The sequence below is a fragment of the Lagenorhynchus albirostris genome, chromosome 10, assembly GCF_949774975.1.
Source record: "Lagenorhynchus albirostris chromosome 10, mLagAlb1.1, whole genome shotgun sequence".
Lineage (NCBI taxonomy): Eukaryota > Metazoa > Chordata > Mammalia > Artiodactyla > Delphinidae > Lagenorhynchus > Lagenorhynchus albirostris.
Genome location: NC_083104.1, coordinates 23,292,021 through 23,311,984, shown reverse-complemented (window position 1 = coordinate 23,311,984; position 19,964 = coordinate 23,292,021). Strand labels below are relative to the sequence as shown.

General features: G+C 39.4%; 1 long non-coding RNA gene across 1 annotated transcript in view; it reads right to left on the bottom strand.

Annotated features, from left to right (window-relative positions):
• Positions 1-17,218, bottom strand: part of LOC132526864 (uncharacterized) — a 282,639-nt gene extending 265,421 nt beyond the window's left edge. The window contains exons 1-4 of the long non-coding RNA XR_009542729.1: positions 17,070-17,218; positions 16,179-16,324; positions 14,479-14,758; positions 11,410-11,595 (exon numbers count right to left, since the gene is read on the bottom strand). This is a non-coding gene — a long non-coding RNA (uncharacterized LOC132526864). The remainder of the gene's footprint in view (positions 1-11,409; positions 11,596-14,478; positions 14,759-16,178; positions 16,325-17,069) is intronic.
• Positions 17,219-19,964: the final 2,746 nt, after the last annotated feature.

Here is a 19,964-nt window from a genome sequence, read left to right as displayed (position 1 = left end):
TTCAGAGGTTTCTCTCCTTTTTTAACCTTTAAACATAGCTGTTCCTCAAGTCTCTTTGCTCAGTCTCCTGCTATGCCTTCTTGTCAATCCCATTCACCTCAAATTTCCATTTTCACCTCTCTTCATGAGACCCAAATCCATGCCAGTGGCATGGCCTTTCCTGAGCTCCAGAAAGGAACCCCCAGCGCTGGTCAGAAATCTTGTCAAAGCCACCACCTCTCGGTAAACCCAGTCTGCCCCTATACCTCCTTTCTGCTTATTGACTTAAGTATCCTACTCATCTCAGTTTACAAAACTGAAATATCTTTTCTACTTTCATTTCTGCCGTCAACAACAAGTAGCCAGTACTTAAAGCATTTAAAGGAAAGAAAGATTATTTTGGGTTGGGGGACTCAGGGGAGGCTCCAAGGAAGAAGTGGCTTTGGGGCTGGCCTTTAAAAGATGTGGAGATTATGTCAGGTGGAGGTAAAGGATGGGGGAGAGTTTTCATAGGATGAAAGACGCAAAGAGGCCATGTTTCAGGAGAAGGAGACTTATCTGAACTGGGTAGAACGGAATGGAAGAAGAGATTAAGGTAGAAATCATGGAGAGTCATGAGTTTAGAGAAAGGAGTTTGATTTGAAGACAGAAACCCTGAGAACCCAGTAAACATTTCGCAGTTGGAGTAACATCATTTGAATTTATAATCTGTTCTGTTGTATCCCGCTTTCTACCTTCCCTGGAGAAGGGTATCCATCCTTGGGCAATCCATCTCTCCCTCTCCCCTTGCCTCTCCCCCTCCCTTCTTCCCTCTCTCCCTGATTCTTCTTTGTATTCCCCAGCATGTTACCCAGCACATTGGTATTCAGTAAATGTTTGATAAATGGATAAAGAAGATAGTGGCGCATATATAAAGGAGCAGTGAGCACAGACATTAAACTACTACAAAAAATACATGTTCCATTTAGTACTAGAATGTCTTTAGCTTTTAGGCTTTCCCTCTAACCATCCAATCCCTCATTTATCCATCCTCCTTTCTCTCACTCAGCTAACCAGTCCTGTTGACTTGTAATATATCAGATACAACGGACATAAAAGAATAAGGCCTCAGGAAGCTACTTGTGGGAATCAACAAGACGTGTAAACAAACTCTGAAATATACTGCAAAGAAGGATTTGAGAGAAGAATGCCTAAAGTATATGGGAACACAGTGAAAAGAACAACGAGCTACCTGGAATGACATGTGAGCCACACAGATCATTCACTCAAAACATGTCACCTCCTATGTGCCAGTCACATCGCTGAAGGTATCCTGTGTGAGATGTACACCCTGTGCCTAAGACCTCTTTGATTTCCGTTTGATTCATAGAAAAATACTCTCATTTATTGGGCAACTGCCAATATCCCATAAATCCTCACATAAAGCCTTTATACAGACGAAGAAACTGAGATGCAGAGAAGAGAGGTAACTTGCCCAGCTGGAGTTGGGGTTGATTTTAAAGCTCATGCTCTGGTTACTACACGATGCCTCTCAGACCAGTACAGAGAAGGATGTACAAAGTGTTATGAGAACTCAGAACAAGGGATACCTGGGGGGAAAATTAGGGAAATCTTCCTGTTAAAGATGGGGTTTTACAGCAGAAAAGCTACAGGAGGCCTGTTGTTATTTGCTCTAATGAAAAAATGTTTAATACCAAGCTCTAGTGACAGTATTTTTCACCTATCCTGATATGCACTTGAAGCAGCACATGGGTGCAATTTTACTGGTGTGTTCCATTTGAGTGCCCGAGGTTATATGTAGAAGTGATTTAGGGGTGACATTTCCAGAAGAATTTATTTGCCCCAACAAAAGTCTGTTGCATGAGGTCTCTTCTCTCCCATCCTAACCCAGTACCAAAAGTGCCAGGGGCTCAAAGTTCACTACATATTGTGAGTCAGGGCACTAAGGAAAAAAGGCTCATCTTTTTTCCTCGTCCAAGCATGGCTCAACTGGTATAAATCAATTTATTAGCACTGGGTTTGAGATCAGACATTTGAGCCTTTTGTGTACAAAAGGCAAGTCACAATATCTCCAGGCTGAATAATTCATGTTGTTTGTAATGGCTCTTTTAAGCCTTTCTGTTAAACTTGAAGATTAGCTTTTTCTTTTTTTTTACTTCCTTAATCAAAGCTTATTTTGACTCAACTTTGAACAATTCCTCAAGCTGGATTGCTCCACTACTGGATTCAGTATTTTGGGCACTGGGAATCAGGTTGTCGCTGGTTCTTAGGCGTGCTGTATTATTCAGTGCCTTCGCAAACGATAAATAGGTTGAAAGCCTAGAAGGCTATTTTCTAATTTCTCAAGGGTCTCTTTACCACCTAGTTTTATTTTCATCAAATGTTATTTACTGAGTAACTCCAATCAGCCACTTTGGTATTGCAGCTTGCTGTGATATTAGCAGATAATAAATGTCAGCATGGGGAGGGTAAGAGATCCTGGCCTCAAATGTAATAATATTGTGTGTTTGAAATTGACTCCACTTTCATCAGACTGAGTGTCACAGGGGGTGAGACCTTTACTCAGCCATCTTGATAAGATCCCAGGGGTCCCTGTTGGAATCGGTAGGATTTGCCATGTGTGCAAGAGAAGAAAAGATTTCAAAGATCTAAGAAACAAAGCAATCTCTTATTTGTCTTGGAAATCATATTATATTTTGTGTTTTACAGGCACGTACACATATTAATGTGCAGTCTATCATACTGCAGACATAGGAACAAAGATGTTAAATTAACATGTCACGTAGAACCTAGCAGGAAAGAATCATTTCTACTTGGAAGGTAGGGAGATTAAAATGGGAAGTCACAGAGGGCAAATACGTAGAAGGCAAGTCAGAGTAGCCCCTTCTACACCATAGTAACCACTGTACATCAAACCAAGCAGTCTTCCATGCTGAGCTCAAATGCAGCTCAGAATCCTTCTCAACACAGTCGGCCAGGAAGCCACTGGTGATCTTCAGCTGTCATGCTAGAGAAAATTTTAGCCATTCCTGACCTCTTAGGGTAGTTATGTCCAAATGCAGGGACCGTTATAAGCAATCCAGGAGGCGGCCTTGGAGATATTCCCTATTAAACACAATAATAAAATAATCTAAAAAAAGGGGGTCCCTGCGATTATTTCAGAATTGGCAGAATGCCATGGTTCCTGTTGCAGTGGGTCTTCCATGACAGCTCAGTGCTAGTATCTTATCTCATTAATAGCTAGTTTACCTGCATTGCCAACTAGTTTACTTCATTAACAGTTATTTTGCCTCCTTAATAGCAGGCTCGCACCTGCTTTGAAGCTTTTGGCCAAGATCTCTGTGTGGGCTCTCCTGACTTCAGTAGAGGTGTCTTTGACCTTTACTCCTCAGAGCTTCTAAATTTTGTATTAGTCCCTAACTCCCATCTCACATCTTTTATACCTGAAATACAAAGAATGGTTTCTGTTTCCCTGTGTGAACTGCAGGCAAAAAAGAGACACATTTTACCATTTTATAGTCTAAAAAACGCAGGTGTTTTTCTATTCTTTTGAGCTCCAAATATGATAGCTCCGCATCCAGGTGTTTATTTCTCTGTGCCTTTCGGTATGACGTTTCCTAACAGTTATATAAAATCTATACTAAACACTACTGCTTCACATGTATTAAGACTTAACCTCATATAAAGATGTTTTAGCTCTCTGAGAGTTCAGGTAAGGAGTAGACAGTATCCCTGTTTTCCTTCTGACCTTGTGGTTTTCAGAATTTATGAAAAGCTGATTAAGAGAAGATTACAACTTATTTCAAACTAGTGCTAGAAGACATTTTATCATTCAAGTTAGTAATATCAAACGTCACCTTTATGGCCTCACTCAAAAAGGAATGAGGCAGAGAGAGGGACACACATATTATCTTCAGTACTGTGGGTTTCCTCTAGCTGCTACCTGCAAATGAATGAGTGTCTGTTGTCAGCCTGGTATAAAATAACCACCTTCCCACAACTTTGTCACACTATTTTAATACGGTGTTTAACAGGGAATTAACCACTACCATCTTTCAAAGGTCTCTTCTGTTTCACAGAGAAGATCTCAGGGACTGTATCCACAATCTCTGTCCCCACATAGTTCTAGATTAGAGTTGGCCATCAAGAAGCACAAGTAATAAGATCTGGAAGATGAAAGAAAAGGAGAACTCTTTATTCCCTTGGGGTAGTGGTAGCCAGACATACAGTGTAGGAGGATGGGGCTAATCCTGATTTTCTGACGCTGGGCATTGCTCAAGCAGGCGCTCCTTCCCCAGAGTATGATGGTCCTTTTGGAGCTAGATATCTTGTGTCTTAGTTCAGAACTATGATGAGGTTCCCAAGGCCTCAGGGACCACCCACAGCTACTCCTCCCAGGTCAGTCCCTCTTGGGATACAGTGTGACTCAGGCCATCACCATATGCTGTCCCAGCAACCTGCTTCCCCTTCTAAGTAGCTGGAACCCACTTCTCACCATCTCTGGCTGACACCCCAAATGGATTCTCAGTGGACTCCAGACAGATGGAAGGAACATGCAATATTTTCTCCCAGTCTGTCTTCCAGAAGGCCTCAAGAAATCCAATTTTAACAGGAGTTCTGATCACATCAGTCTCCTGCGACTTCATTAACGTCTACTGATGTTAAGATAAAACAGAAGCATGAAATAGATGACTCTTCACAATCCTGCCTCCAGCCTATCTTTCTAGCTTTACCTTTGGTCACTCACTTGTTCCTCACCAATCATCTGTCTCTGTTCCAGCTTCATGGAGCTACTGATCATCCCTGAACACCCAAATAGCAGAAGAAACTAAAATTAATGGGCATCTATGATGTGTCACTCTCTGTACCTGGACTGTGGTGTATATTTCATTTAATCTACACGATCGACACGTGCACTGAGGCTCAAACGTGTTAAGTGGCTTTTCCAAGCCTTGAGAGCCAGGAGGTGGTGAAGCTGCTGAGCAGGGTCCAGCCTTTCTGACACAGCGTGACCTCCAAGGTTCAGAGCTGCTACTGGCAAAGCCCTCCTCACAATGTTCTTTCCCACCTTTCTGCCTGGTAGAGGCCTCTGCTTTCTCAAAGCACAGGCTGGATTTTCACCTCCCCTCAACTCTTCCACGGCTACAGTCAACAGGTTGGTCCCTTGTCTCCCTCAGAACCCAGAGCTCCTTCAGTGCCTTGTTGTCACGGTTCTTATCACTTGCCATCCCTTTTACCTCCATTTGTGACCGTCTGTAATTACTAAGTGCAGGACATTTTGGGGACCAGGACTGAAGGTATATTATTCATACTGGATCCTTAGCTCTTGCACAGGGCCTGGTAAGTTTAAGATGCTCTATCCTATTTGATGGAAGGAGGGAGGGAGGGAGGGTCGGAGGGAGGGAGGGAGGGAGGGTCGGAGGGAGGGAGGGAGGAATTTCTTAGACTGTCCCACCACCATCTATGGAATGGAAAAAAAATATGCTTTGCCTGGTAGGAAAGTCTCTAACCAGTACTATCTAGTCATGCCAAATAACGGGATGCGCCATACATACATCCGGGAATAAAAGATACTAGGAATAAAAAGATGGGCTAAAATGGCCTCAAAAAATAACATTTAATGAAAATACTATTAAAAATAGTGACAAGAAGTACATCAGGCCATAATGGTTCCAAAATTGACCTGGAACATAAAATACCCTGAATTAAGTTAAAAAAGCTTTAGCAGCAAAGATGAATTATTTTTATATAAGCAAAAAGATAAAATAAAGATGAGGAACCTGTGAAAATAGAAGACTAAGAGAAAGATTAACATGTAAGATCAACATGTAAGATCAAAGGTGACACCTCTAAAACACTAGAGCTCAAATAAGAATTTTTAAAAGTGGATTACAGTGGTTATATATTATCTTTATGGTGATTGAGATTAACAAAAATTAGCAAAACTAACACAATTAGGGTCTAAAATTGTTATTTTCAGTGTTCTAATCTAGAATTAAAAGGGAAAATGAGACAATATTTTAACAGTTGTGTATTAGAAATACAAAGTGAATAGTATTAATAAGATCTCACATGAAAGGTGTGGAATAAAATCACTTCTTTCTGAGGGCTGGAGTAAAATTTGTTCTCCTCAACATAACGTGAGCCATGGTTTTAACAAAATTGGTTCAGTTTTCTCTGTGTATGTTTGTATAAAATACTATACCACTGCAAAGCTAATTACTGTCAAATCGAAACATTAGAATGTAATTATTACATGGGTATCATCTAAATTTCAGTACTCTGTCTTTCCACTGCTTGCATTAAGCATAAAATAGAAACCAGCAATTCTCAGAGAAAAGCACAACTGTCAGTTTCAGAAGTTTATAAAACAGTGGTCCAGTAGTTAGAAAAAGGAAATGCTGTTGACCACAAAACAAGATCTATCTACGGAAGAACTTTAAGGTGATAATTTGTAAAGTTATTTTGCATTTAAAGAGTAAGAGAATCTAGGAAGATCATTTTAATCTTGCGTATATTTAATCAGTTGATTTCAAGAATCTTCATCTTAAAAGTACCGGAGCACAGAACAGGAATATGTTTACTGAGACACTAAGTCCCTGAGCTAATTACTATAAAATGAATGAGCTTGAAATATACAAAAGAAGAGGTCACAGTATTTTATCCAAAGAGAGTTCAAGAGCCTTTGTATAATGAACACAGCTTCTGACCTGAAGGCATTGGCATATGTGCAAAGATTATAAAATAAGTGCATTCAAAATGGCGAGTAAACTTCTCCACTTAACTGATTTTGTTCACTAAGACTAAACAAGACACTTGGTTTCAGGGGTGATGCCAACAAAACAATTACCAGGTAGTTAATGCTTCATTTTTGGAAGACATTCTGTTGCAAATTACTTCATTAGGAGTTAATTTGATGAGATCCAATCAGAACAGACTGGTTCAACAGGTCTTATTTGCAAACCTTTTTAATAAGGGATGTTGTAACACACTTTGCTATTGATATTTCACTTTAAAAATTCAGGATCTAGAGGGAAGATAATTATTTTAAATTCTAGTCACATATTCCTCTCAATACGTTCACTAAAATCCATCTTGAACACGAAATACCTACAGCTATTCTCCCTAGTAAACAAAGATTAGTGGCCGAAAAATAAGTGTTTTGAAATACAGGACGTGAAATCAGTTTGTATGATTTATGTTTCTAGAGCATTTCCAGTTTGTTCATTCAGTTCATATTTCTTGAGCACTTAGGATTCAGGAACTGTGTAGGACAGAGAACAGCGCAGTGAACGACGCAAATTTCACCTCTGTTCTCAAGGAGTTTATACAGTATAATGGGGAAGACAGATAGGAAATAATATTTGCACAAAAATATATTTCTTCCACAGAAGATGGTGAAAGAGAAAGCTCTCAAGGTTTGGAGCCAGACAAACCTGAAATCAGATCCTGCCTAGCAGTGAGCTTGTGACCACATTTTAGCATGCTTATTTTTTAGCAAAACAGGAATTGTGAAACCCGCCATAGAGAATTCTTCTCAAAACTAACTGGAATAATGTGTGGGAAAGACTGACAATTTACAGGTATACAAATCATTCTGTTTTCTCCCTTATTTGCATTCCTTATTCCTTGATATTCCATTCACCTAATACTGGCCATAAAAATCTGACAGCGAAAAACCCTTTTCCTCTATTAAATTTAACAAGTTATTTAATAAAAAATTCACTTCAAAACAAAAGCTAAAATAATTTTGTTAGTTAATGAAGAAGTTATCTCTATTGAGGATAAGTGTATATGGAATTTTGTTATCAAATTCCTAGCCTATTCTCAGTGTTCATCCAATTTCCTTACAATTTAAAACATAAAAAAAAAGGAGTAACATTTTTACTGCCTTAGGGAAAACTAGATTTTATTTTCAAAACAACAAAGCTCACAGAAAGCAAAGAATAAAGTACACACACTCTAAGCTATTTCCTCTTAGGTATAAGAAAACCAAGTTCATGGAATTAAAATCAAACGCAGTTAAGGCAATTATCAGTAGTTTATAGAATAACACAATTTTTTTGCTTACCGGGGTTGTTGGGTAAAATATTAATCTTCATTGGAAGTGTTCATGCATATTAAAATTTATTTAGCGTTTTTCTTTTAACTATATTTTTAAGACACTAGGTAGAAGACTTGATCTTGTACGTGACGTTATGAAGAATGACAACCATACTCTTCATGTACCGATGGTGCTTTTTTAAACCCTGTAGATTTAACTCTGAGTATCTGAATTTATTATAGTTCATTTTAATATGACCTTCCTCGGAAGGTTTAGCATTTTGCTTATCATCTAAAATTCTGATGAGGAAAAGAATCTTGCTGCCTCTTCTACTTGAGACGTAAAAAAAAAGAAAACAGACGTCATAACTTCAGATTAATAGCACCTTGCTGTACAAAGGGAACTTCAACCAAATTCCCTTATTATACTGATGAGAAAACTCAGGTGGTTTAAGGTCCTATTTCAAATAAGTATCAGAATCCAGATTGGAATGCGGCCTATGTGTGCGTGCGTGCGTGCGTGTACCCGTGCAGGGATGGGGGGGGTAGGGTCCACACGTGCCTGCAACCTTGTGTTTCCCTCTATATTGAGGGCAAATTAAACTCTTCAAAATGTCTGCTTTACTTAAGGTTGGAAAGGAGAATTTTACTATTTATCTCAAAGTAGTTTTGAATCCAAGTTTTAGAGTTCACACATGTGCCTCCAGCATTCCATGACCATTTTAAAATGTTATCTTATATAATTTTCATTATTTTCAAACAATAAGTAAAGGAACAAATCACATGAACTAAATGTATTAGACACCAGAGTTTAACACATTCAAAACCTCTCATAGACAAATATTTGCTGCTTAGTTAACTTGCTTTTCGGGAGAACTTGGAATAAAGCATGGGCACAAAGCAAATGACACCAGGGACCACGGAGGTAATGTGAGGCACTAAAGGCAGTCAGGAGGCAGTTGCACCTCATCCACGCAGCTGATTGTTGCCTGAGGAAACACTGAGCCCATGTTGGCCACATCCTAATTCTCTCCAGTCAAGCATAGACTCCATGTCTTCAGGAAATTATGAAAACAGACCAAAAAAGTAACTAGTTAAGGATCCAACCAGTGACTGGCTTCATCATCACCTGCTCTAATTCACTGAGTTACTAACTATAAGGTGAAAGGGCAAGTCAAATGAAAGAGAACAGAACGATCCAGAACCTCCTGGGAATGAATGCATCGCCCTCATTTAAATGTTTCATCACCACCTGCAAGTACTGAAGTCAAAAAAGTTCCATCTGCATCTGTCAAGTAGAGATTAACAATACCGCCTCACAGGATTGAGTGCAAATTAAATGAGATAATACACACCGATACTATGGCAGAGTGCCACGCATCTAGTAAACCTCTCTTATTATCAATACTACCATCATCATTTATTTGGGGACTGTTTCTTTAGGGCCATGCTGAATTGAGGCAGTGCATGCAATAACCCCATATAGCAAACAGGTGAATGCATTCTATAAGAAAAAACTAATCCCAAATTCATATATATTTTTGTCTTTTAATACAAATATATCAAATGGTTCTATAACACGATTTATCTTCAATGTACTTATAAGTTAAAAATTACTGTTCTTATAAATACAATGCGCACCTAATAAAAATCACAATATATCCACAGGAAGAGAAATAATTACACGATGACATTTCCCCAACACAGACTGAATATCCTTTCCAGCTGTAGTCATTTATGTAGTACTCAGCATAATCTGCAGGAATCCTTGAAACTACAACTGCTGTTGGTCCTCCTAGAATCTAGGAAGGCTATCATTTTTAGATTAACTTTCTGGAGACATATGCATGTGGTTTTAAAATTTTCTTCAACGTCAAATTTTAATAATTAGGGAAGCTTTTCTCCCCCACCCCCAGACTACAGATAACCATCTGTTTCAATAAAGTTGTTCAATAAAATTGTTTCCACTTGTAAGAAGTGACATTTGTTAACATTCAAAGATCAACAGCCCATTAGGATTTTCTGTTTCAACCAGACTCTCAAACCCATTGTGCTCTGTGGGGTAACCAGAAAAGGCACTAGCATATTTCAAGGAGTTTATAGCCAAGACAGGAAAGTGAGGTGAAAATTCCAAAGATATCTTTAAAGCTACTATAAATTTAAGCTTGTGCATAAAATAGTTCATTGTAATAGTAAGTTAACTGAACCAATTTAAAATGACTTTGAAAAAATGGATTCAAATATAAGGACTTATATAGTGCTTTTGCTATTTACATTCCAACACATTTGTAACTTTATAGGCATAGTTCCTGAATAAATACGAATAAGTAACAGTAATCATATAGAGATAAACCTTTTCTTTTGCAAAGCTCAAATGTCAAGGAAACAAGCCTCCGGAAACCTGCATAACACACACAACACTCAGAAGCTAGGGGAGACTCCAGGAAAATAAAACCGGGAAGTTAAGGGCTCTTCTGTATCTGTACACAGGAACAACAGCTATATTCTCATTATTTCTCCCAAGGAAGTTCTAAAGTGCAGAGCATCATCTTTTTCCTCAGAATGTTCACTAAACCCGGTTTCTAAGACTGAAGGCCAAAGTTCAAAAATTGCTCTGGAGCTTTCCAACTTCATTTTTGTCAAACCAAATACTTATTGTATAAGAAGGACCGATTTCTGAGAAGCGAGACGACAGGGACCACAGGCGAGATTCTACTAAAGGAGCCTGCATCGTATCGTCAAAGGGCTGACTCAAAAACTGAAATTGATTCCAAGAAGTTCATATTCATACAAATATATCTGAAACCCACCTCGGTTTACTTTTATTTCTCCACACACTGGAGTATCAAAACTCATCTTCCGAAAGATCAAGACGTTGCCAAATTTCAAAAGAAGTGAAAAGCACCGGGAGATGACTAGCCTTTCATGTACCACAAAGAATACACCTTGCAACACATAACTGGATTCCTAGCCCACAGAAGAGAGAATAACATCAAAAAAAGCGCGACCTTTCATCGCGAGCAGCGCTACATGGCAGAAGACAGTCGGGTAGGCGGCCAGGCTCTCCCGCCAGCTCTCATCCGAGCTGAGGCCTCACCCTCACCTTCTCTTTGGTCTCAAAGACAAGCCTTTCAGCTGACCAGAGTTCCAGCAGCGGCCTCTTCACCAACGGGACACTGCTGTGAGCTAAAGAGTACTCTTGGCAACTTTCATTGCATCTTATTCGACTGGTGGGGATTAAGCCAGCAGTGAGGGGACCTAACCAGACCGCCCTTTTCCTCCGTCTAGCACATCACGTGTCACCACACAGGGCCGCCTCAGTAAGAGGAACACACCCAGAGAGCAGTTGGGGTCCCCTTCCCCCCTAAAAAACGCTGAATTACTTACAAATGCAGAATCTCCGGAGGAAGAGTGGAGACGGTTCCTGCTCTCTGGAACGCCGCCTGCTGGAATGGGCTTCAGCTGAAACCTCTTTGAGAAGCTTGATTGGAAGGCGCACGTGGGGGAGGCGTGCGGGTGCGGTGTGTGCTGGGATGGTATTGTTGGGATCAGCTTTTGGCGGTGGTCACAAACCTGGAAGATGTTTTTCTAGGCATCAAGCTTCAGTAGCCACCCAAGTCCTCTAAGCCTCATTTTCTTTGTTTCAAAAATGAGGATAATAACATTACCTATTTAAAGGGTTGTTGTGAGGAGTAAACGAGAGAGGTGACCGTGAAAAGCGCTTTGTCAATAACGTGCTCAATAAATGTGAACTCTGGGTGTGCCCACCATCCAATGCCACAGGGAATGCGAGGGGTTGACAAAACAAGGACCCACCAACATTATCATCCTTATTGTGATTAACATTCTCTTCGTGTCCTCTGTGCTTCATCTAAACCAGCTGACTTGGCGCTTTTGCCGGCATGCCCTGTAATTTCTCCCCTCTCTTCAGAATCCACAGCTCTTGCTAGGGAGTCACACAAGGGTGAGGCTGAAATCTGCCTCTGCCGTTTACCAGCTATGTAACTTCGGGCAACTGGTTTCATTTCTCTGAGCCTCGATTTCCCCACAGGAAAAACAAGGATAGTAAGAGCATTTCTCTCCATAGGTTATTTATGAGCATGGGATGCCATACGGTCTGATGCAGAGTAAGAATTCACCAGACATTCTTAGTAATAAAAATTAGTATCAGTATTCACTTTGCTTGGCATATCCTCTCCATCTAAAACCTACTCTTTCTTTAAGGCTCAGTTTAAAAATCTCTTCCACTTGTTCACACATCTAGTCTCTCATGTAACATATATTCTTATGTCTCTTTCATGCTCTTGGGGATTAAGAAATGACTTGGACTTAGCTCCTGGTATCAAGGAGCTCCTAGCATGGGAGCCGAAACAAGTCAAGTGGACATTGCTCTTCGTGTATTGTAGTGTTAAGTGGCCAAAGAAGCATTCATTTTACAGGTGGTGTTAATTTCACCCAGGAAGAATCTAGGAAGGGAGAGATGTGTACCATTGTGATGAGAAGCATGGAGTGCTGTGTTAGATCTGAGTTAAATCTCCACCTTGCCGCTTGTCAGCTAGCTCACTTTGGATGAATTACAATATTCTCTCTGAACGTCACTTTATGCTTCTGTAAAATAGGGATAACTGTAGAACTTACATGATCGAGGGTGAAGATTAATACGAAGATCCACTTAAAATGCTACAGGAATTTTAATAAAGGTTAGCTATTAGTAGTAGTAGTGGTATTAACACAGGTAATATCATCATCAAGACTTAGTGATGGAGATACTGAATATGGTTCTTGAATTATGAGGTGGTTTGGAATACAAGGCTGGGGAAAGGAAATGAGGCAAGAAGAAAAACTTGGAAGTGAGAAAGCAGGGTAAGTTTGCAGGCATCTGAGAGAGGCTCACTTTGGCCTCCTCAAACACTGAAATGTGTTGTTAGGGTGACCACCTGTCCTGGTTTGCCTGGGACTGAGGTGCTCTCCAGGGAAGCAGGACTCTCAATACTAACATGGGTAAGTCCTGGGAAAACCAGGATGAATTGATGACCCCACACTTAGAGGATGGTGGCCTAGCAAACCAGGGTCTTCAAGGCCATGTCAAGGGGTTTTCGCTGTATTTGTAGGCAACAGGGAGCTCTTGAAAGTTCTTGAGTAGGGGAGTAACTGTTCAGAAGTGTGTTTCGGTCAGTCTACAAAATGAAGTCTTTATCTCCTCTCCCTTACCAAATCAGTCTCCTCATGGCTCCTCCCACAGTCCTTTATTTGTCTGCCTTCTAGCATTTATCACGTTATCTGTATTAAAGATCTGTGTGTGTGTGCATCCTCATAATTTTACAATGTAATCTCCTTGATATCAAGTTTGGATCTTCACGTTATCTTATATGTAAGCTCAGCATGTATTCAGTTGAATTGATTAAAACCTATGACTCTGTACAGTATTAATCGACATTTACTATTCGTCTCAGTTCAAAATTGAACATCAGTTTTCTGTGTGCTTAGTAATTATTCTTCTGGTGACACATAAGGTCAGTCTACTAAAACATTGATTGGCAAATCTGCACACACAATAATCCTCTGTAAAATGTAAAGGAGCATTCTTCCCCTCTCTGTTAAAATTTTGAAATGAAGAAGTTTTTCTTATTCATTAATTTATTCATTCATTCAACCAGCAAATGCATCTTAGTGTACTATGTGTTGGTTCCTAGCCTGTGGCCTCAGATACAAATAAGGAATTGGGGTTCCCCACCTTATTAAGTAGCCAGTTAAATCCCTATAAGGCAGAGCAACACAGTAGAGTTTATGTGCACAGTTCAAGTCAGCTTAAGGTCATTTTTAAATGCTTGACCACCCTCATGGAAAGGCCTGTTTTAAGTACTGCCAAATCAACAAATCAAGGAAAAAGCATTAATTTATTTCTATGCATAAGGAACTGTGGAGGAAACCAAGATATACTAGCCAGTGAGATACTATAGCAAGGCAGCTTTAGAACACAGGTTCTAGGGTCAGAAAGACATGGATTCATATTACAGCTCTGCATCCCACTTACTTACCTTTGACATGATATTAACCACTCTAATCCTCAGTTTCTTCACATTCAAAATGGGAACAAAATAGTATCTGCCTCATAGGGTTGTGAGAAGAATAAAACGAGATTGCTCATGTGAGGCACTTAGCGCTGTGAATACGTTTTATGCAAGGAATATGTTCCTCAAGCCCTCAGATCATCTAAGACTGACCCAGGTAAAGGATGGAGGGCATTTCTATCTACTGGCCACAGAGGGGCTTCCTTGTAGCTAGTTCATTCATTCATTCACACAGTTTATAATCACTTGGCTGACCATGCTTTGAAATTATGGGATTCTTGACACATTTTGGGTTGGGTTGGGTTTAGTTCCTGGGATGCAGACTCTGGGTGGAGATGAGCATTTGAGAGGTTTGTTAAGGAATGGTGTCAGAACCAATACTTACAAGAAGGGAAGGATGCTGTTTTAAGAAGTCCCCAATCAACCCTCCAGGATGCTCTGAAGCTGAGATGGCTCTTCTAGGTCGTCCAATGTTGGGGCTTTCATTCCCCTGTTGTAACCAGTCCTTGGAGGGAAGGGCGTATGGTCTTCGGTAGGGCAGCTCTCTTCAGATGAGGTGATCTCCGGAGAGACACTGATCTGAGGTCTGTCAGCCCATTTCACTCCCAGCAAGCGGGTGAATTAAGGCCTGAAGTGGGGATCTCGGCAGTGTAGCAGTCCATCCACTACAGGAGTGATTGCCATGATTTCAGATGTTGTACAGTAAGTGAAAGGTTATGTTTTTAAGTGACATAATTTCAAAACTATATACATTGCTACCTTACTGTGTGTGTTCCCTGTTACTACTATTATGTTACTTTTAGCTACTTCTTAATTTCTTATCTACTTTCGGTGTCTATCTTGTAGCAGTTTGGTGAAGACTAAAAATCACATAATGTATGTAAGGTACTTTGCAAAGTTCCCGGCATGAAGCAAATGTCTGGTATGTGTTAGCTGTTTTTTTTTTTTAATTTTATTAAGAGAAGGTCTAGGAATATACAAGGACTCAGTAATAAGTGGAGAAAAGGAAACTATGTTAGAATTCTAAAACTTACAGACTGACTTAAAGCACTGAGCATGTCACTGGCAAAGTTTACATTATGGTATGTGACTAGTGGGTGTCTTGGTCTAGACTTATGTCAACCTTAAATAAAGGTTTGGGTTTTGGCACCTAGTAGGAAGTCTCGGCCAGACTGAACATTCTTCACTCCCTCTTATGAGAAGGTAATTTGAGAATGTTAGAATGACACTCTTGTCCATTTGGGGAATGAACATGGAAATAATGATAACAGGGAAGGGATAGAACCAAGATCTAATAAAGGATCTAAATTCAAGATACAGGGTATTTCTCTCTCAACTAGGTCATCATACCATTTTTTGCTTCATCTTAATTATCTCACTTGAATCCTTAGAACATGTGTTTCTCTTAGGCAGCGACCAAAATTCTGTAACTGCTTTTTAATTTACTGAACATAGTAACAGCACTAATGGACAGAATGATGATCTCCCTTTTGACTGTCTTAGTAAGGGGCATGGTTATTTTCTTTAAGTATATTTCACGTACCTATTTGTAAAGGTGACTTCAAAACAAAGCCTTTCGACTGTTGTCTTACTCCTACCCCCACTCCTAAAATAGGGTTCAAATGCTTATTTGGGGATCGGGAACCATGTCCTATTCTGATTTTGTTTCATTTTATTCTGTTTTGTTTTTACCTCCACAAGTACCTAGAGCAGTGCCTAGAATGCAGTGAGTGCTCAATAAAAATTTGTTGAATGAATGAATGAATTGCAGAGCTGGGAAAGACACAGAGATGACACAGTCCTCATTTTAGAATCCTGTTCAGACAGATGGAGCCATATGTGGGAGGCTGCTGAGCTCTTTCAGTCAGAGCAAGGACCCAGGTCTTGGAACTTTCCACTGCAACACATTGCTGCATTTTGTACTCTGAGAAGCCAAGGAAATCTGCTCACAGCATTGCTGGACAGTTATGCCCACCCAGGGCATTCCTTTTCGTAGAGCTATTTGCTTCTCCAAATCTAGATGTAAAACAGAGCACACTTCCCTCATTCCAAGCCCATAAAATAATGTTATCACATCGCAATTACCTTCACGCCTTTTTTTCTTTCATATCTTTGGGAATCCTCCTTTTCTTTGTAGGATGTGTCAGATGCCTTCTTTGATCATTCCTTGTAGTTCTGAGGTTCCTCTTAATTATCTAATTAATTCCACAAATTTGGAATAGATCTAGATCCTACATTAGAAAGAGAAATGAGGACAAGAACAAGTTTAAGAGACGTAAATCTTTAGGAAAATTATTCTAAAAATCTATATACTCATCTTCAATAGAGAAAAATAGTTTTTGAAAATCTATGATCTCACCACCCTAACACAGGAATAATAATAGCATTCTGGTGAGTTTATTCACAGTATTTTTATCTTAGACATATTTTCCCATGGTTATTATCAGAGTGCACTGCACTAACATCTGCAAATTCGACTTATCTACTCAACATTATATGATTAGCATTTCCATTTTTTAAGTTAACCTTTATATAATGTTCACTGGTTGTACAATGTTCCCTTACAGGCCCGCATCACAACTGACTTAATAGTTTTTCTAAAGGTGGACATGAATGCTTTTTTCCAGTCATTTGATATTATCAATCGAGTAGGAATGAGTATGTGGTGTCACATAGCTTTTCCATGTTTTGGGGATCAACTAATGCTCTCTAACCCAGAGTTTCTCAATCTCCAGCACTTTTGACATTTGGGACCAGATAATTCTTTGCTGTGGGAGGCTGTCCTGAGCCTGATGGTGTTACCTGAAAACTGGGTTCACCTCTTGGTGGGTGTCGAGCCCCCAAAAGACACAACCAAGCCAAAGAGTGGGAGAAGGAGGATTTATTGCTTGCAGCAAGAAAGGAGAACACTGGGGACCCTTCCCAAGCAGGGTCTCTCCAAACAGCAAAATTCAGGAAGATTTAAGTTAAGGATACCTGCATGTTCATGAAGGAGCCTGAGCTGAGAAGAATTGAGCATAGAATTAGGGCAAAGGTCAACAGAGTCCACGCTTTAGTTGATTGGAGTCAGGAGGGTCAGAAAAGGTCAACATCGTCATCCCTTTGGTTCCAATTGATCTAGTGGTTGAGCACCTGAGGGGGTTTAAATTCTGCAAAACAGTTCAAAAATGTAATCTTTACCATTGGGGGGAAGAAAACCTGGGAGTCTTTATTACCTGATTTATTATCTTTGCTATTGTTCCTTCTCTTGCCCTTGACCCTTCAGGTCATTATTACTGAGACCTATTCAAGGACAACCATTGTGGGCAGGCTTAGATCACAAATGGCTTAGGCCTAAAATGGCCTCTCTTACGTCAGAAAGCTGTATCTGGTTCTTTTCCTCTGGAGACTCCCTACCCTGTCTGCTTAGAGTCAGATATTTAGCAGCATCCCTGGCCTTCGTCTACTAGATGCCAGCAGCACTCCCTAGTAATTACTTTAAATCTAGAAGAACTAAACTGTTCTAAATTAAAGTTTTTCAGATTATTAAAATAATATAAAATATTAAAAATTTACATAAAATTATATAAAAATATTATATTAAAACATTAAATATAATATTTAATATATAATATTTAACTATATAAATATTATATTAACTTAATTTTTAAAATATTTTAAAATGCCCTATTTATATTAAAAATATGTACCAACTTAAATATAAGGAAAGAAAGAAAAAGACCATGTAAACACTAGTTAAAAAGAAACCCATGTGGGTTTCCTTGGTGGTGCAGTGGTTGGGAATCTTCTGCCCATGCGGGGGACACGGGTTCGAGCCCTGGTCCGGGAAGATCCCACATGCCGCGGAGCAACAAAGCCCATGCTCCACAACTTCTGAGCTTGAGCTCTAGAGCCTTTGTGCCACAACTACTGAGCTCACGTGCCAGAGCCCGTGCCGTGCAACAAGAGAAGCCACCACAATGAGAAGCCCACCCACTGCAACTTAGTCCCCGCTCACCGCAACTAGAGAAAGCCCACGCACAGCAACAAAGATGCAAGCAGCCAAAAATAAATAAATAAAATAAACTTATTTAAAAAAAAAAGAAACCCATGTGGCTTTCTTAATATCCAACAAAATAGACTTTAACACGAAATACTAAAAAGTTCATACTAAAACATGGAATGTCACTTTGTAATGAAAAAAGTTGAATTTTCTGGAAAGATAAAATAATTAACTAGTATGTACCCACAAATATGGCAAAAGACATATCAATCAAATTTATTAAAAATATTTGTTATAAATCTATTCAAGCTTTCATATACATATAATATATATACGTATATGTTGACAAAAAATTAATCGATTGATCTAAGAAAGGAATGGAAAATTTTATACAAGCCAAATTTGAGGATTATAATCCAGGAAGAACATCTCAGAAAGCTCTGAGAACTGTTCCACCTGTTAGGAGTCAAGGCACAGTTCTATGTTTTTCGAGACAGAGGACTATACGTTGCATATAATTGACAGTTTACACAATCCAGATCTAAGCACCATGTGACCCCTTATGAGATCAAGAAGGAATATTATCTTTCAGGAGTCATTTTACTGATACTAGGAGAATACTGGTCTTTATGGTTGAGCAGCTCCCGGTGGGGAAGGTTTGGTTGATGCATGATACAGGTGCACAATGCAGTTGGGGGAGAGAGGAGGCCAAAGGGCACAGAAGAGTTTTTTGTTTAAATTTTTCTTGTCTTGACATAAAATATGAGTTATAGCTCACATATATCATTGATACATATAATTAACGTGTATATTTCAGTAGGACAAAACATTGGGGTAATTCGGTGACAAAGTATGACCAAATAGAAGAGACTATTTCAATTAGGTGTTTAAATTTCTTTCTTAATCTATGCCTAAACCCACTGAATTCATCTGATTACTCTGTGTGGCAAGTGAAAATGCAACGGAAGTTTTATATGGATGGAAAATAATCACTCGCCATCTCCCTCTACGAGGATTAGGTCGCTGGCCACTGTAGTCACTGACATTCAACACACCCTAACGGAGTTCAGGGTGGAGATCAGGAACGAGACACTCTGTGCTCTGGGAAAAACTGGCAGAACAGGCCTTCAGACAGTTAGATATTTTTCAGGAGATTTTATGAGCCCAAATTATTGCATCTTCTCGTATCTAGAAAAGCACTAAAATCATGAATGGAGACCTCTGCTCCTTTGGAGTAGCAGCAAACTTCTTGTGACCAGCAGTAACCTATCAAAGTGTGTGCTTGACTGCACGTACCCCCCTTCACTAAAATAACATGTATACTGACCTTCCCTCTTACCTCTTTGGAGCCGTTCCTCAGAGATATCTGAGAGGCTGTCTCCCAGGCTATAGTCCTCATTTTGCCCCAAATAAAACATAACTCACAGCTCTTATGTTGTGTTTTGCTTTTTGTTTTTTTCCCCCAGTTGACAATATCTGACCTCATTCCTTAATCTATCCATCCATTTCAGACCATTATCCATTAGGTAGAGTCAGGACCAATTCAATGGCAGCTTCAGAGATGTAGGGAAGGTTGAAATTGGGTTGGAAGATATACTGATAAGTTGCATAGTTCAGTGTAATATAAAACATAACATGAAAACTACTTCAATCATAAACTGAGAATCTTTTAGTAATTAAAATCATTTTCTTAAGAAATCATTTAGAAATTTTTGAAAGATGTTTATTGCTGTTATCTTTAATACTCCTTTTCCCCTCTAGTATAAGAAATATGCATAGAATTGACAATTCTTAGAATAACATGGAGATATTCAGCCTTCTTATGAGATTTAGCATATAGTGTTATTCTTCCTATGTAGCCAAACTGTGTTATGTTTTCCTAAAGTGAA